The sequence below is a fragment of the Nomia melanderi genome, chromosome 3, assembly GCF_051020985.1.
Source record: "Nomia melanderi isolate GNS246 chromosome 3, iyNomMela1, whole genome shotgun sequence".
NCBI classification, from domain to species: domain Eukaryota; kingdom Metazoa; phylum Arthropoda; class Insecta; order Hymenoptera; family Halictidae; genus Nomia; species Nomia melanderi.
The window spans coordinates 2,329,807-2,347,038 of NC_135001.1; positions in this window are offsets into that span (position 1 = coordinate 2,329,807).

Genomic DNA, 17,232 nt, shown 5'->3' on the forward strand with positions numbered 1-17,232 from the left:
CTGTTGTCATTCGTCGAAGTATCGTTGCGATTTCATTTCCCAATTAATTCCTCAAAACCATTTTCGAAATGGCGTTAAACATTTCGCTAAAATAAGAAACGACATTACCTACAGGATAACGTAACACGCAGCACAAAATATCTACAAAGAATCTAAGAATTCCCCAGAACGTTGTTCACTGTGTACATCATTTTTCTCCCAAACAGTTCGGCGCGGAAACCGTTCAGCAGTCTCCGCCTCCCCGCAGAAACATCAATAATTGGCAGACAATTGCCGTTAGAATTGATTTATCCACGGTCGAGCGCAATAAGGAAACAAAACCGCTGGTTCTTGCGTTTTCCGCTCGAACTCCGGTTACTGGGCCCGGCGTTCTACGATTGTTACGAGCATAATGCGGGCAAATAGTTTCGGGGCCGCGCGCGGACAGACTACCGGGGACAGAGAGACGGTAACTCGCGCTTCGTTTTAGCCTGGCTGTCCCCGACAAAGCTGACTGTTGTCTCTGACACGGATAAAGGGTATAGAAATGCGTTTGAAATCTTCGTGAAACGTTATTCGGAATATTTTGTTTGCGGCGGGGCGAGCCGTAGCCGGTGTAGCCGGCAGCTGGAAAAATGTGTTACGACCGTCCCTTTGAGCCACGCGAACGCGCACAGGCGCGGGACACAATGGAAATGCTTATAGGTAACCCGCAAATAGTTCATCGCTATGTTACATTAATGTAATCAATTTCATCGAGCATTTTTTTTCGCCGATTCGAAGCGAAATCGTGATGCGCATTTGGTAAATCGAAGGTGTTTCGTGGTAGATAGAGATATGTATGTTTAGATATGAGTTACTCAGAGGTCGATTTCTTATATTTAGATTTATGTATACATTAATCATTGCTTAAATACAGTCATTTTCAAGATTGGTCATGGAATATTTACATATTTAGTCGGTCACGTGGACAATTTTGAAATATTATAATATATTTGAATATTAATGTTAAAAGAAGTATATTCGAAGAGAATACCGATTTCGTACGAGTAATTGAATTAGTTGTCAGCAAAGATTACGGAGAAAAATCAAATCGCGATTAAACTGATTAAAGGCAAAATGGCCGCCTTTGTGTTAATAAAATTGGCTCTATAAAACTTAATATTAAACCAGCGACCGGTGTAAGGCTAGAAACTTGCGCAAGTGTATATCATGGAAAAATACAGAAAGCCGATAAATTCTGATTAACGTTTAATTTAGAGCCAATGAATCCGATTAAGCTAATCGGGCATGAAATTTACAATGTCCGCCGAAATTGCTATGGTTCCACGGTTATATTTTATTAGTTTATGAGTCAAGATCTATCTGCACGCGCGTGTATTAAGTTAGAGCGGGACACTTTTAATACAGTAAGTGGTGGTTACGCTTCAAAATATTCCAATGAATGCACGTCTAATTTCGTTTCAAGCGCGCGCACACACGCGCGATGCACTTTCCGGTATACGATGCACGCATTTTAATTGAAATTTATTTGGAAAATGTTGCCTGCTCGCCGGAGTCCACGAACGAACAATGGGGGCCGAAAGTACCGAGCATTGTTTAATCTGCTTTAATTAAATATTATAATGAACCGCAAAATTTCGTAAATTCACATTTTATTTGGGAAGAAACGCTTTCGCAAATCGAGAATTATTGTACCGTTAACTTTCACGTCAAGCACTCGCATTTGATCAAACCCCAATGATCACAATGTTTTCACGTAAAAATGTTTTAATTTCATTCTATAAGCACGAATGAAAGTAAATGTTCAAAAGAATCGAAAACGGATTTTATCAAATTTTCACGAGAACAAAACGGACTGCATAAAAGAAACTTTCGAAATGGATTTTCGAATGTATGGGAATTTCAAAATATACAATACATATGAGACACATTTTTAACTAAATATTAAATCGGCTAAAAATGCTATTACGAAATGAAGTTCCAACGAAAATTTCATTTCGTTGAATTGCATCTCGAACTGTGTGTCGAGTATTTTATTTAAATGCTTCCTATTCTCTCTAGTTTACTGTTCTAATTTGCAATATTCAGTTGTACGTTATAATATGAACGTCACATCGAACTATAAAACGGCAAAACTTTTTAGCCAAGCTAATACAAGTGCAGTAGTAGACGATGCACGGTGTCGGATTAGACCATCGAATAAATAAATTATAATAAAATAAGTTGAACTATGCATCGAGTATTTTATTTAAATACTTCCTATTTTCTCTAGTTTACTGTTCTAATTTGTAATATTCAGTTGTACGTTATAATATGAACGTCGCATCGAACAATAAAACGACAAAACTTTTTATCCTAGCTAATACAAGTGCAGTAGTTGGAATGGTTAAGTTGACGATGCACGGTGTTGGATTAGACTATCGAATAAACGTTATCCGGCGCGTTTCACACGTCTGCCGGTGGCGTGCGGTCGAAAGACAAGTTGAAAAGCCTTTTAAAGCTACAGATCAGACTCGATAGAGAGAGCATGTGTACGTAAACGCGACTACGGGCGCGGATTTCATCCATTCGCCGCGGCGAGATACGATTCACAGAGTGTCTCGAGCTTCTTCACCCTCCAGACACCTTTTCAAGGTGTATGCCACTCATTTCGCGGCTCTGGTTTACCCTTTACCCTCTTCGCTTGTTCGTCGCCACGTTCGCGCATCGATCTCGTCGCGTTAAAGGTGACCGCCGGGTTTCCAATTTTTTACACCGACCTCCGATGAACGTTCATCTACTTCATCTTCATGCGCGAACGAAGTACATCGTTATTATCAATCATTTACCGCTTATCAATGTTCTACTTAAATACCGTTTCAATTATATCAACACTTAAACGAAGTTTATCAGGATTTTTGACTGTATATTATATACGTTTAAAATACAAACGTAAAATGTTAAATTATTGTTGATTGTCGTCAACATCGATGGAAGCAAAAAGTGATTGCAGCATTTCAATTTGAGTATGATGAAAGCTCAGTCTAGAAATTAACTAGTATAAGAATAGTTTCTCTATTAGTGAATTCGAACGAAGTTGGACAGACATTAGTGTTTATCATGAAAATATCAGTTTGGAATCGTTAAATGGAAAAGTAAGAAGTTTTGAAAAGTGAAGTGTAATTAACCTTTTAGCTACTGTACGCTACTATAGTGGCTTGCGTGCATCATTCTTTTTAACGATATACTACTATGACGACACAATTCTGTCTGTTATCGATAGTTGTGCACATTATAAGTCTAATCTAACGTAATCTCACAGTTGACAATTCTATCAATCTCAAACCGCAGTGATATTACATTTATGATACGTAAACCGCATCAAACTTTGCCGTACAGAGGCACGGCTTTGGCTAGTCTTGCGGTAGCTAAAAGGTTAAAGTAACATTACGCAAATTTTGCAACGCACTGCCATTTTTTATTAACCCTTTGCACTCGGAAGCTTTTCACTAGAAACATTCGACACTTTCCAATGAGACATAGACGACACTATTTGAAACGAACTAATGAGCAAATATACGTCAATTAAGAAAAAACACTTTCAACTTTGTTATATCAAATCAAACGGTGACTGAGAGTCACCTCTCGAGTGCAAAGGGTTAATTATTGCCAAAAGTTCACTGTTCCTTGCAACGTTTCTTACAAAGCACGATTGTTCACTGTAGCTCAGTTTTCCTAGTAACATCCTAAAAACCTTGAGTTTGCATAAAGATCCGGAATCGATTAATTGCTTCGCGAAGGGTCAACCAAAAAGACGAAGATTTTCCACTGGCACCGTCCACGGTGTCCCGCAATTAATCGAGAGCAAAATCGTCGGAGTACTTACACGCTCTCAGGGAACGAGCAGCTTTCGTCCGCAGCTTGCGGGGTTAACGTCGGTGCCGTTAGTTTCTGGCCCGTGGCTCGTTCTTCAGCGCCGAAATACCGCTTACGTCACTGGGCATTGTTCGCCGGACTTCTGGACTGGCGCATAATTTCCCGCGTTCGCTCGCCAGCCCGTCCTTTTACGCGCGCCTATTCACACGTGAACTGCCAATACGAATATCTATCGGGATAATGCATAAGCTCGTGTCGCTGGCTTCGATTCCAAATGACGACGAAATAAGAATAAGAAGAGCAAGGTAGTCAATGAATTACACAGGGTGAGGCACTCAACCGTGCTATCTGAATTTACTGGTAAACCATTTATAAAAGAAAAAGTTCCAAATAAAAGTTTTCTAGTTAGTCGAAAGTCAAAAGCTACAGGATGAACGTCCTGGCTTTAATTATTGCACCTCGAGACTCGAAGACGCTTTCCTTAACACTAAACCTACCAGTTAAATTGACTTCTCGAAATTCCTCTATAGAAACTTTAGGAGTACATCTATCGAGGCTTTAATTGATTTATAATTCAGTTTGCGTATTGCTGAATTAATTTCTTGAATAATTTCTCAGAGAAACATCTGTCTTACTGTGAATTAATTCAAACTTTGTCTCGAAATCTTCAACACTTATTAGAAAGCATTGAAATTGTCTACTTTTCAGATACAGTTTTTAGCTACAATGGAAAGATAGAATGTTCGAACCAAAGTAAACGATGGCACGTTTGCTTTAACACGTTGAATAGCATGGGTGTCACCGGTGACTCCAACCAAATCGAATTACTACAGTCCACTTAATTAAACGATGATTATTTGAAAAAATTTCTATATTATAAATAATGCGGTGACATTTAGCTAGATCAACGTGCAATAATAATAATAATAATGCGATTCAATCAAGTGATTTAATATTATATTTTCTCCATTCTGTATATTTTACTCTATGAAATCGTGCGAAATTCAAAGTGTTAATACAATTTCTGGGTATTTCTTAAACGAACACGTAATGCAACTTTTAAAACACGTTTCATTCGTTTGACGGACAATGCCGCACGGGTATGGTGGCTCTAAGCAAACGCTATTACAAACGGCGAATCTTCATTTGCATAGTGCATGCGTTTCCGATCGCAATTACGTGTACATCGGCCCTACTTTGATCGTCGCGTCCCTTTGACTCAAACACCGCCGCCACAAAGTGAACTTCCGGTAATGCGTTATCCCGGGATCTTTCGAAATCCCGAGAAGCAGGGACACGCGGGCACAAGCAAAGCAGAAAACCGTTTCGTTTCCGGGATTTAGCCCCCGCAAACGTGGAGCCGCGTTTCCAATCTTGGCATACCGGATGCTTAACTAGCTGCTTAAAGTTTTTCCATTAACGGTACAATCTGTTTTGGTAAAGAAATCGTGGAATATTGTACGGTAAACTCTTGCAAACGAAAGTTCAAGACTCGACTACGGCTGAATTGGAAAAACGTTCGGACACGGGGATACATTTAGATTCGTCGTTCCTCGATTTAATTACGATTTACTTTCGTTTTATTGCGAAATTCTTCTCCATTCGATGATTGCATATAAAAAACCTTCAAACGTCAATCACAAATGTTTAATTGTTTCCGTTAATGATAACGAGTATTGGAACGTACAGCTATGATTACCAATAACCGACATACTGAATTCTACTCTGAATTCGTTCATCAAATTAAAATGCTCTGTAATTTAAAAGTAATTGCCGTCGCGAAATTTTCTGGGAAATTCAAAAAATTGGTCACTTTTTCCCTGGACGATAAGCATTCTTAAATAATCGATCAAAATGTATCGAAAATATAGGATTTTTCTAATGGAATTTCAGTTTCGAATGGAACAACCGCGTTCGCGGAGCAAAATACTTTCACACGGAATAATTAAATCGCTCGTTTCAGTAACTAAGTCGAGCGCGAAGTGCAATTAGTTTATCAATTTGCGCCGGGCCAAGGGAATATATGTTAATAACCGTTCATATGCATTCTTTGCTACAATTTAATATTTCCATGAAACTATTCCATTAAACTTTCGTATTACTCTCGTGGAGTGCCGCGGCTAAAATTGAAAATCTCTCTTTACCGGGGCTTATAGTGCGATACTTTGATTGCTCCCTACCCCAGAATTTATATTTAATCGATTAACTTTTTTCCGCCGCCTCGTTCCACGGCACTCGTGCCGCCTTCGCCACTTCGGCCTTTGATAAAATTTTCAGGAAACCTCATGAGTGGCTTCACAGAAAGTCACGTACCAAATTTAAACGAAATTGCCTCGGTCGTTCGGCTGTCAGGAGTAATCCGGGGAGCAGAGTGCCGGAAATTATAGAAAAAATTCTGTAACTCCATCCGATTTCGACAACAAAACTGAACCGTCCACGTATTCGCGGTTGAAATTATTTCAACGTCTTATAACGGACATTTTGCAGCAAAAATTCCATAGCATTGACCATTCATACGCGAAAGATGATTTTACATTGCGCACAAGAAACGAGGAACCTCGTTTTTATACAAATACATACCTTCGTTGTTTGTTAACTATCACATTATATAAAAAGATATTAAATTTCATCAGAACTGATTATTTTAAAATAATTTTAAAATTCATCATATAACAATAAGATATTTGAATATTTTACATATAGTGATATAAGTTGATCTCATTGAAAATCACCAGCCTTGCATCTCAGTGTTCTAAAAAGTAACCGGTCTGCAATGTGCGAGTCATCATCCAGTTCAACACAGACAAGTTGTAAAACTTGAAATTCAATATTCAAATTTATTAACTTACGCAAAATTCATCCTTGTATTAGTTGCAGGAAACATCATCGATATTTCATTAAAAAGTAACGAATATTTGCAATGAAAGCTACTGTCTAATGCAAAGGATTAACAAAAACGTATATCATGCTCGAGATTTCACAAACGTTCCCTTTATGTGTTCCAAGTCGTTCAATCTTTACGATGCATTGATAGTTTTAGGTCACGAGAAGAGTTTACGTTATTTTTAATCGAAATGCAAACCGTCATACTTTCACCAGTTGCCTATACAATTTCCTATTTATTACACGCAAATTTCGTTACAGCATTTATGAAGAAATAAATCAATATTTGCGGTTACCTTTGGAATCGTTTCTCGTAAAAAGTTCCTCGCAACCCATTCAAGTGGTTTTTCTGTTTGAATGTTCCGTATTGCGTCCGTATACCGCTCCAACGTACTGTATCGCGTGCCCGGTATTCCTTTGCGCTCGCGTGTTTCGAAACATGGCGGCCCGTCTGGTAAATGGGACCGCCGTCAAACGCTTTGAAGATATTTATTGTTTGTTTCTGCCGCGCGCCGACCGTGATCCCGTTTCACTTTAATTCACGGAACAACTATTTCCCGGCAGAATCATCTATTCCGTTTTAATTAAACATTGTTACGGCCATGCTCGGACCGGAAGCAGAAAAGAAATACTCAAAGATCAACTCCATTTCTCCATACCGCATTTCTATCAACACTCTCTTCAACGACAATCGTTTCTTCTGCAATACAAAAGACTAACGAGTATTCCAGAAATTATCCAAATTCACATATAAATCCCTTCAGACTTCCGTACCTACTATTCGCCACTCATGTTAGTTCCATTGATCATAGGCTTAACCCTTTGCATTCCAAGAGTTTCCTAGCAAAAACACCCAACACACTTTCCGATGAAATATAGTTAACATTTCTTAAAACTAACTTAACAAGAAATCGTGCGTAAATCAATGAGGCTTTTTTATTTTAATATTTCACTGTTAACGCATCATACGGAACTTAACATTAAATATTATACTTCGTAACTTTCCTGTACCAAATCGTGCGGCGACTGAGGGGCGCTTTTAGAGTACAAAGGGTTAAGTTAAGGGTTAAATTCGCGGTGATTTTACGTAAATGTACCACACACATAGAGCAAATTTCATCTTACACAACATACACAAAAAAAAGAAAGAAATAATATCTGTCACCTTAGTCGCGAACCATTGCGATCACGCAGCTAATAACAAGGATAAACCGAAACAGCCGCCATAACTGGACAAGCACCACGAATGAACGCACCCCCTTGCCCTGTGCACTTCTAAGTCTATGGCCGACGGAACTAACGTGAGAGGCGAATAGCAGAATAAACAGGGAGCGCTAAATTGATCCGTAAAAACCAAACAGCGAGTGGGAGCGGAGCGTTATCGCGATCAAAGACACGAGGAAATCCGACGATGAAGTTCGCATTTCAATTTGAACGGGAAACAGGATGTTACCGTGCACCGATGCGATGCACGAGCAAAAAGTCGGCGAATTTACTAGCCCCGGGAGCCAAAGTCCCTGTGGCCTCGCAATTTGGCTCCGCCATAACCGGGGCGCCGCGCGCCGTCGAAAAATCTCGCCCCGGTCTGTTCCCGACCTTTTCCGCCGGCCATTACGTCCCCCGGCGGCATCCCGGGTGCTTTTTTTTCCTCTGCCGGGCAATAAGGAACGGAAGGGGTCGGTGGCAATGAAGATGAGTGAAAAGCGCGCGAAGGGTGGAACAGGGACGAGTTTCCCGTGGAAACGTAATAAAGCCAATATTGGCGAGCAGATTGGAAAATAACCGCTTAGCCGCGGTAAAAGGACAACGACGCGGCTCTTTATATCAGCCGCGATAGGGCGTCGCGCGGAGGGAAACGCGCGCCGCGGAAAATCGCCGGGGAAAACACCGCCGGGTGGACCACGCGGCAATACGCTGCCCCCTTTCCCCGGTATCCGATGAAATTTTTTCCCGTCGAGATTCTTATCCACGCCCGAGCACGCCGCGCGAAGGAATATTAATGGCACATGCCGGTGCTTCCGGTTTTTGCGGGCGCCGATGCTCTCCGCGGAAGCGCGAAAACAGGAACGTGACAATGGCGAACGCGCACTCCTCTCTTGCGAGGGCCGGCCGAGGGGGTAGGGGAAATTGTACGGCTTGTATCTTGCTGCCTCGGTTTCTCCTTTGTTTTTATTTTCTTTCCTTCACTGTTCCTGCCATTTTTGTTATAGCATCGTACGGACGTGTTATGAAGATCTGTAGGTCACTGGAAATGCGAATATATTGGATCGCTAGGAATCCAAATTTTGAGAGTTTTCATTTTGTCTCAGACGATTTTGTTGGGATTCCTCAATGAAATAGAGGAGAATCTAATTCAGTGTAAATTTAATTTGTAAAATGTAATTTTGTAAAGTTTGATCGTATATATTCCGAGATACGACCTAAGAATCCGAATTATTCAGTTTTAGTTAATCGTAGCTGCGGGTAATACAAATCGCCGAAAATAGCGACTCGGTGGATCGGGGTACTGTGTTGGAAAATAGTGATTAATATTATTTGCAGTGATGCACGGCTCGTGAAACGAATCATCGATTATTTCTGATGATATTAGCGATAAGGGAAGCGTTGCGAAATGAAAAATAGAGGTGTACGGTGAATGAAAATTTCAGAGGAGATGTAACCGAATTTTTGGATTAGTGTAGCAGTGTTCGTTGACCCGGTCCCTATGGTCGGCTTCTCACCCCTTTGGGGACTTCCAATTACGCGGCTATTACTTGGATAATTAATAACCGATATCCAACAGCGGCACGCACATGCCGGATAACCGGGATTTCCGTAGGCCAGCGAATTATATCCAGCCGAAATTCAATGCGCGACGATACATTATTGTGGTTGATTTAAGTATGTAAAGTGATTCAATTTTCACGTGCCTCTTATATATCAAGTGTACCGAATAACGGATTCCAACAAGAAATTTAGCTTCCTGCAGTCCTTAGCAACGGGAAAATTTCATGATTTTCGTTTTCCCTTGTGACACATAAAATTACATGCTTTCTAAGATTAATATCAAAATAACACGGAAACATGGATGGATTTAAAAGTATCACAATCAAGGATTCCTTTGACGAAGCAGTATAATTATGTACCATGAATATATGTAATATATATATATGAATTTATATATAATTATTTTATATGTTCGTTTCTTTTTATATTCGTTGTAGAATTCGGTGCTGGAATCTGCAAGTAACTGTTAGAAGTATTAACGTTTTGAAAATAACAAGGAAGAACACGTAACAGCGTTCCATTCGCAACCATTACTTGTTTCATCATTAGCGAACGGATATAATTAACCTTTTTTCTTTATACTACCAAAAAATCTATTGCATTCATTTTTTATCCGTTATAACGAGCAGCTTTTCCCGTGGTTTCTCACATTTTCGCAGATAAAATTGCATAGCGAGTACAGCAAAAAATTTAACACATTTTTTTGCATTCGTGTTGCGTTACATCTATTGGAAATCCTAAACGAACTTCTGTTCACCGACACACTCCATTAATTCGTATATCAAACTTTATATCGTGCGTTCCGCGGATTTGTAGGACAAAGGATTGTTTAAAATTTAACAGAGCAAAAGTTATAACAAAACCGAATGGAATTTGTGTGTTATTTTAAACCTGACACAACCCTCTATCGAATAACAAATTACTATTGAATTTCAATCTAAATAAATACACGAACCATGTATACGTTTCATAGAATTCATTTAGCTCATGCATCTATCTCCAGAAGAATGTACTATATGAGTTTGTATACATTGTACGCGAAGTTTGCAATCCAATTTGCAATAATTGTACACGCCGATGCGCTAAAGTTGCGTGCATGGATGTCCCCGACAGGCGACGCGACGGTCCCTTGACTCCCTAACTCCTTCTTTTCACGGGATTGTTTCCATTCAGAGACAGCAAAGTTGCTTGACAATTTTTCCTAGTCCACAAAGCCTCGGCTCCGGCGAGCTCGCGTGAAATATATTTTTCTGCAACCCTGTCTCGCTGAGGGACGACACCGCGCACGTGGCACTGACTTCGAATTCACTGGCAGGACATTTTGATGGATCCCCCTCGGACCAGCTCGGAACCTCGCGTTCAATTTTTCTGTCGGCAACCGAGACGCGTCTACAATTTGACAGAGTGCTCGCGAATTGATTACAATTTCACTATTTTGCGTGGGACACATTATACGTATGCCGGTGGCCATAGAAATTGCATCGGATTAAACGCGTCAATGTCAGTAGTTCTTACTCGCCGTTTAATAGATATAAGTCTAGGGAAATGTGAACAATTTTATGTCCATCTTTATTCATTAGACTCCTAGTTTTATTATATTCAATGTTACAACAATATTTTCACTATATTCAGTCAATATTAATAAACAATATAACGATGGCTTATTCAAGAGTAATTTAGAATTTCCAATTAAGACACACTTATGGATGTACCAGCTGTAAATGAAATAAATAAATGTACCCATATTTATGGAAGTGATTTAAGTCATATATAATTTTTGTTTTGATTTAGTTTAAAATACTATGATGTGAAACGACTAAGAAAGTCATATTTTAAAAATATTTACTTAGACCACTTTCATAATTATGGGCACAAGTGAATACAGTTTATCGAGGCGGGTCTTCAAATAATTCGAAGTGAATGTACTGCGGTCTCCGATCACGATACGAGATGTGTTACGTAGTCCGTGGCTGCGCGGATATTATTCATCGGAATTGGGCTATTTGCTCGAACAACCATCGAACTAACAAACTTCATTTAAATTTTTATCTCGGTTGGCTCCCCTCCAGCACGCTCCGACCGATTCGGAACGGGTGAAATCGCGATATATAAATAGCGCAGCGCGGTCGTGGTCCATTTCTGAAACAATATTTTTGCATTTTACGAGACAACTTTCTTTGCCAGTGTACACCCGTTCAACGTTGCTTCCGGCTTTACCGTTTTTGCCTGAGATGTTAATTTTTATAAACCTATCGCCGAACATCCCGTCTTTGACCGTTCGATGGAAGCGGCTTAATTCGATTCAATCGAAAATCTGGCGTGTTTTTTTTTTTTTAGTTTTGTGAAAGCTCTCTTTCGAGCCTGTTAGTTGCGACGCCGCGGGTGGGTGGGTCGGTAAATCGTTATTGGCATCGAAACGTCAAAGATTACAAATAATCGCGTTTGCTTTTGAATCGTTCTTTCGGAAGCTGTTGCAACCATTGGCAACTTTTACTCGAAGCTCGTTTATTCATATGATAATTGAAAAACTTACTTATGTTATTATTACCTTGCTAAGGTAATAATATTTGCTTAATATTGTGTCAGACTCGTGAGTAAGGTCTTAACGAAAGTTAACGAAAATGAATGTTGCTTCATCCTTTTGAGCATGAATTGAATACTATTCTCCCGTTATCATTTCTTATACTTGAAAGTGATATAGATTCTGCACTATAAATTTACCCTTTCGACAAATCAAATGCACCCTTCTGCATATCAAGTACTTCTACACGTACATTTTATTTTAAAAAAATGTTAATTACTTAGTAAGAAATCAAATAATTTCATAATAAACCGTAATGAATTAGTAATTACTTTCAAATAAATATGCGATATACCTCCTTATAATAAAGTTTTTAATTTCTTACTAGCAAATTAACCTTTGATGTTCTTGAAATAAAATACATATATAAAGGTACCTTATTTACAAGTGAATTTCACATACAAAAGGGTAAATTTGAAATGAAAAACCTATACATCTCTGAACTATACACACAAACATGCAGTTCATTTACTTCTAATAAATTATTACCGATACGGTGGTTGCAACTGCGATTCATACGTCAAGGGGTTGAAGAACTGAGAAAATTTCTTCGCTAACTTAATAATTCCAATATTCTTAATTCCGTCAGAAGATACAAGGATGAGAAGACTTCAACAATAGAGGGCCAAAGTCATCCACTTCCTTGTTAGGAGATACCCAGGTGAAGCTTGTCATACAGCGATGCAACGTTGTCGCTAAAGAGGCTTTCAGAGTAAGCTAACAGTGCCCGTTAAGGGGTTGGAAGCACTGTAAAATGCGAGAGCGCGCAACGCTGCGTAATTATTCAGCCGGAGCCGGCAGTTGGTTTTTCGAACTCTTCGCTCCCTTTCCCGAAAATCGTGCGTATACCGCGCACGCGCTATTGCACGTGCGTGCAATATCCATTCCGCACGCTCGCGAAACATTAAATGCACCATGAAAGGTCGCCGGATTATATTTGCATGTATTATGTACTTACGTACACCGCCGGGAGAAGCGGCCGAGAGTATTCTTTGTCGCGGCTATTGCGCCCTTGTCGGACGTAGTAACTTCAAAGGAGCGGCGGCGCAAGAAAAACCGACGAATTTCATTGTCGAACTCCCGCCCGGGCAAGTATTTGCACCCTCTTCGTGGACGATGGACAAGAGATTCTCAAGCAATCTTAATTGCTGTGCTATGGTTCTCGAGTTATCTGCTTTGAAGTATTAATGAAGAAGTAGTGTTAATGAATAAATAGTGTAGAAGTGTGATAAAGTATAATGAAGTATGATGAGGTACGATAAAGGACCGATAAAGTATAATGCAGCATGATAAGGTATAAGTATCATAAAGTATCATTAAGTATGATAAGGTTTGAGTATGGTAAAATATAATGAAGTATGATAAGATATAAGTATGACAAAATGTAAAGAAAGTATAACGAAGTCTGATAACGCATAAGTAAAGTATAACGAAGAAGTATAATATGATTTTCTTATGTTAATTTTAGATTTGAAAGTACCCTTGCTAAAATGAGAACGAAAATAAATTGGAAATAAATTAAATAAATCCTCTGTCTATTTTTGCAGCTGATTAAAACTTTCACTATCTGCGAACGTGTTGAGAAATATGCAGACACATAAATACCGCAATAGTTACTGTTTGGTTAAAAAGACCTGCCATTCATTGCACCAGGGTTAACGATGAAAAAACAGTTAGCCGGTTACTAGCTATTTTAAAGCTATTTCATGGATCGGCATTCGTACGAATGGTAACGGTAACGCTAATAATTAGACTGCGGATTTTATGCATTCGTTACAGTTTCATTAGTCTGAAGTTCTGCATAATAAAGTTTAACAGAGTTTAATTAGGTTCCCATTTCAGTTTCACAGCAATAAAATCGTTAACGACCAAGCCTTAATTTGCTTTCGATTCGTGTAAATCCGTCTCTAACAATCTTTGTCGGCAGAAAAATTCCTATTCCAATTGTAATTCCGTACGATTTAAGTTTATTATTTCGATTTACACGTGTTCGTTGATTGCGACGGCAAAACTGATCATTTTTCTATGTTTCGAATAACCATTTACTTTGCACTAACGCAATGAACAAGTGTAAATACGAATACTGAATAATTAATGTATATTCAAACAATTGTTGCAATGAGATCGATCTTCGACGTTTAAAATTCGTCGAACGAGAGAATAGATGTGAATTGTATTATCGGCTTGCTCCGATTTAATTTATATTATTACGTGCTATTTGCGTGCCGCCATTAATACTCGATCGAACGGGCCACTGGGATGGAAAGAATTCCCTTCGCAACGAAACCCATCGTATTTATAGTTGCGCAAATAATCTGATTTTATGACGACGACGCATTGCATCGGATTCGATAAAGACATTTGTTCGTGACACAATTTTATTACCTCAACCGTTCTGATAACTGTCGGGATACCATTTCGTCAGAAATTGAACGGAAAAATATATTAAGAGCTTCTATAACATTCACAATGTCGCGGTTGCAATAATAGAACGAAACATATATAACAGATTTTAAACATTAAAGTACCCCTATCAAACTGAAATTCTAATTCGTTTTACCAGCAAACAATACATTTCACGCGGCATCCAAAATACAAGGATAACGTGCAGTAAACAACACCGCAAGCGAAGCGTTCGGAAAATATTTAAACGTTTCGACAAACATTACCACGAGACGTTATTAAAAATCTGATTCTCCATAATGCACGTACGAATCTGTGTAAACATATCGAACTGCTGTTTTCTGGACAAAACGCGATAACTTAAAAAGTATGAGTGACAGAAAAAAACTTATGGCAACTGGAATGCTTGCGTTTCTTCAAACTTCAGTGGTGTTGTTTGTAGGTTTTCTACGTAGAAAGTTGAAATTGGCATGAAAGGGATCTGGAAATGGGAATTTAGTGAAATTTTCCTGACAACGCACAGCGTGACAGAACGACCGCATTCTGGATAAAATTCAATAACTTAAAAAGCATGAGTGACAGAAAAAAGTGCTTCAGACAAAAGTTGTAAGGTATAGAGGTGAACATATGGTGGTTATATTTTTGTATGCATTATGGGAATCTGATGAAGTTTTCAATGACAATGGTTACTTCTCGTGTCGATTCCAGCGTCCTATAAATAGAGAAACAGAATCGATTCGCACAAAATTTTGATTTTCCAAATGAAAATCATTATGTATAGCAGACACTACCTAGCAACACAATAGTAAGCTTCACTTTTCGTCATCCGACTGGTCGAATTTTCGGATTTTGTCCACAGGCGGACGCACTGTGCGGCGTGATTGCAGCTGATCAGCCTTTCTGCTTCGTATCGGAACGAATAAATCTCATAGGAGATCGAATACATTTGTTCTCGACTTCGATTTCGCTGCAACGAAATGGCCAGCTCTCGTTCCGAACGTTGCCGCGCGAGTCGTCGGGAATTAATTATCCGAAAAATGAAGGGCAGCGTTTCGTTAACGATAAATTACGGGCGACGCGGCAGCGGAAAAAATGTGAAGCGCGAAATGATGGGAACAGGGCATGAGAAAAGGGGCGACGGTGAAGGGAACAAGGTTTCATCGGCAAAAATTCCGGTGAACGAGATTTCGGCTGGCTCGATCAGCGGGGCCGAATAAAATTTTGGAAACGTTGAAAATTTCGAGCGAGCCGCCGCAACGTGGTTGAATTCCCCGAGCTTTTAACCGGGCAGAAACGTCCGGAATGATTTAGCTGGTCGCATAAATAACCGACTGCGGCCGTTCCCCGCGGATCATCGCGCTTTATGCCGCAACTTTCCGCTGTAAAAAGTTTACGCTCTTCTAATCCGAACATCTAAGACAGCGGCCCGCCGCCGCCGCAATCAGCCACGATTTTATGGTTAACCGTAATTAATCTGCTCCGATTACGTTCACCATCGATCCTGTCCCGGGTACCCGGAACTTCACCGCAAACAATGCGAACTCTTTCCCCAAGAGTGTGTTAATCTCTTCGTTAAGAGGATTCGGAGAGGCCTCCGCGCGAGCGTTAGCGAAGTTTTGACGCATGATTCTCGGCTGGATATTAGACTCCCAGGAAATGGGGGCCCCGATGTGCTCGAGATCGTAGTGTTTGGCGAAGGAAACTGTAAAAAGCAGGTGATAAACAGTTTTAATCGGGAACACGTTCCGATTGACCTGAAACACTGGTTTTTAATGCGGAAAATTCGATGAAATGTAGTTTATGATAAGACATCTATGTTCTAGAGATCTAATCGATGTAACTTTCACGAATCTAATAGATCTGACTTTCAAAGCCAGTGTTAATGATTATTTTCTCGCCGATGGAAACGCGGAACAAAAGTCTAGAGCGACTTGATACAAAATTACCGTGAAAATCTGTGTCGGATATTAAGATATTATAGAGATATTTTATCGTTCATAATTCATTAGAAAAAGAAGAAAATTTTACATTTATTCTAAGCCTACGTTTACTCAAGAGTATTACAATTAACAATAAAAAAATAATATTCAATTTGGACTTGGAAGAGTTAAGTGATATGTATATTAAATTCTATTAGAAATCTTCACCATGAGTCTAACACAATATTATAGGACAAGGGGTTAGTCTAAGAACATACAGAATATATAAAATTGACAAAAATATCTTAGAAAATTGAAAAACTGGAGTTATCCGACTTCACCAAAGAGCGGCTCATTTGTCAGAAGATACCGCGATAGTCAATAACGGTAGTCATTAGGTATGGACCAGAACGGAGCCAGATACGGTACGCCGCGGGTTAATTACCGGCCGATCTTCGACTTGTTTCCAATTCAAGTCGCGGCGAGCATCGAATGGCTGGCACTTTTATCGGCCGGAACACTCCGATGCCGCGGTTTAACGTTCGCCCCCGCGTTGAGTTACGTTTACGGAGTCACCGGCGGGTTTTATTGTCGACCTTCTCCCCGAGCGACACCGCTAAACGATGACGCTCTTTATTACCTCGCCGCGATTGCCGGTGTCTAAGCAAAAGTGGGGGCTGCCAAGACTCCACGCTGTCTAGGCGATCGCTAGCTACGACGCGGCGCGGCTGGGACGTGGAAAGGCTCCAACGAAACTCGGTCGCGAATAAATCAGCCGCGTCCCGGCTTTGACACGGTGAAACGACCACTCGTCCGGGGAAAGGAAGCAGCCGACGATATTTC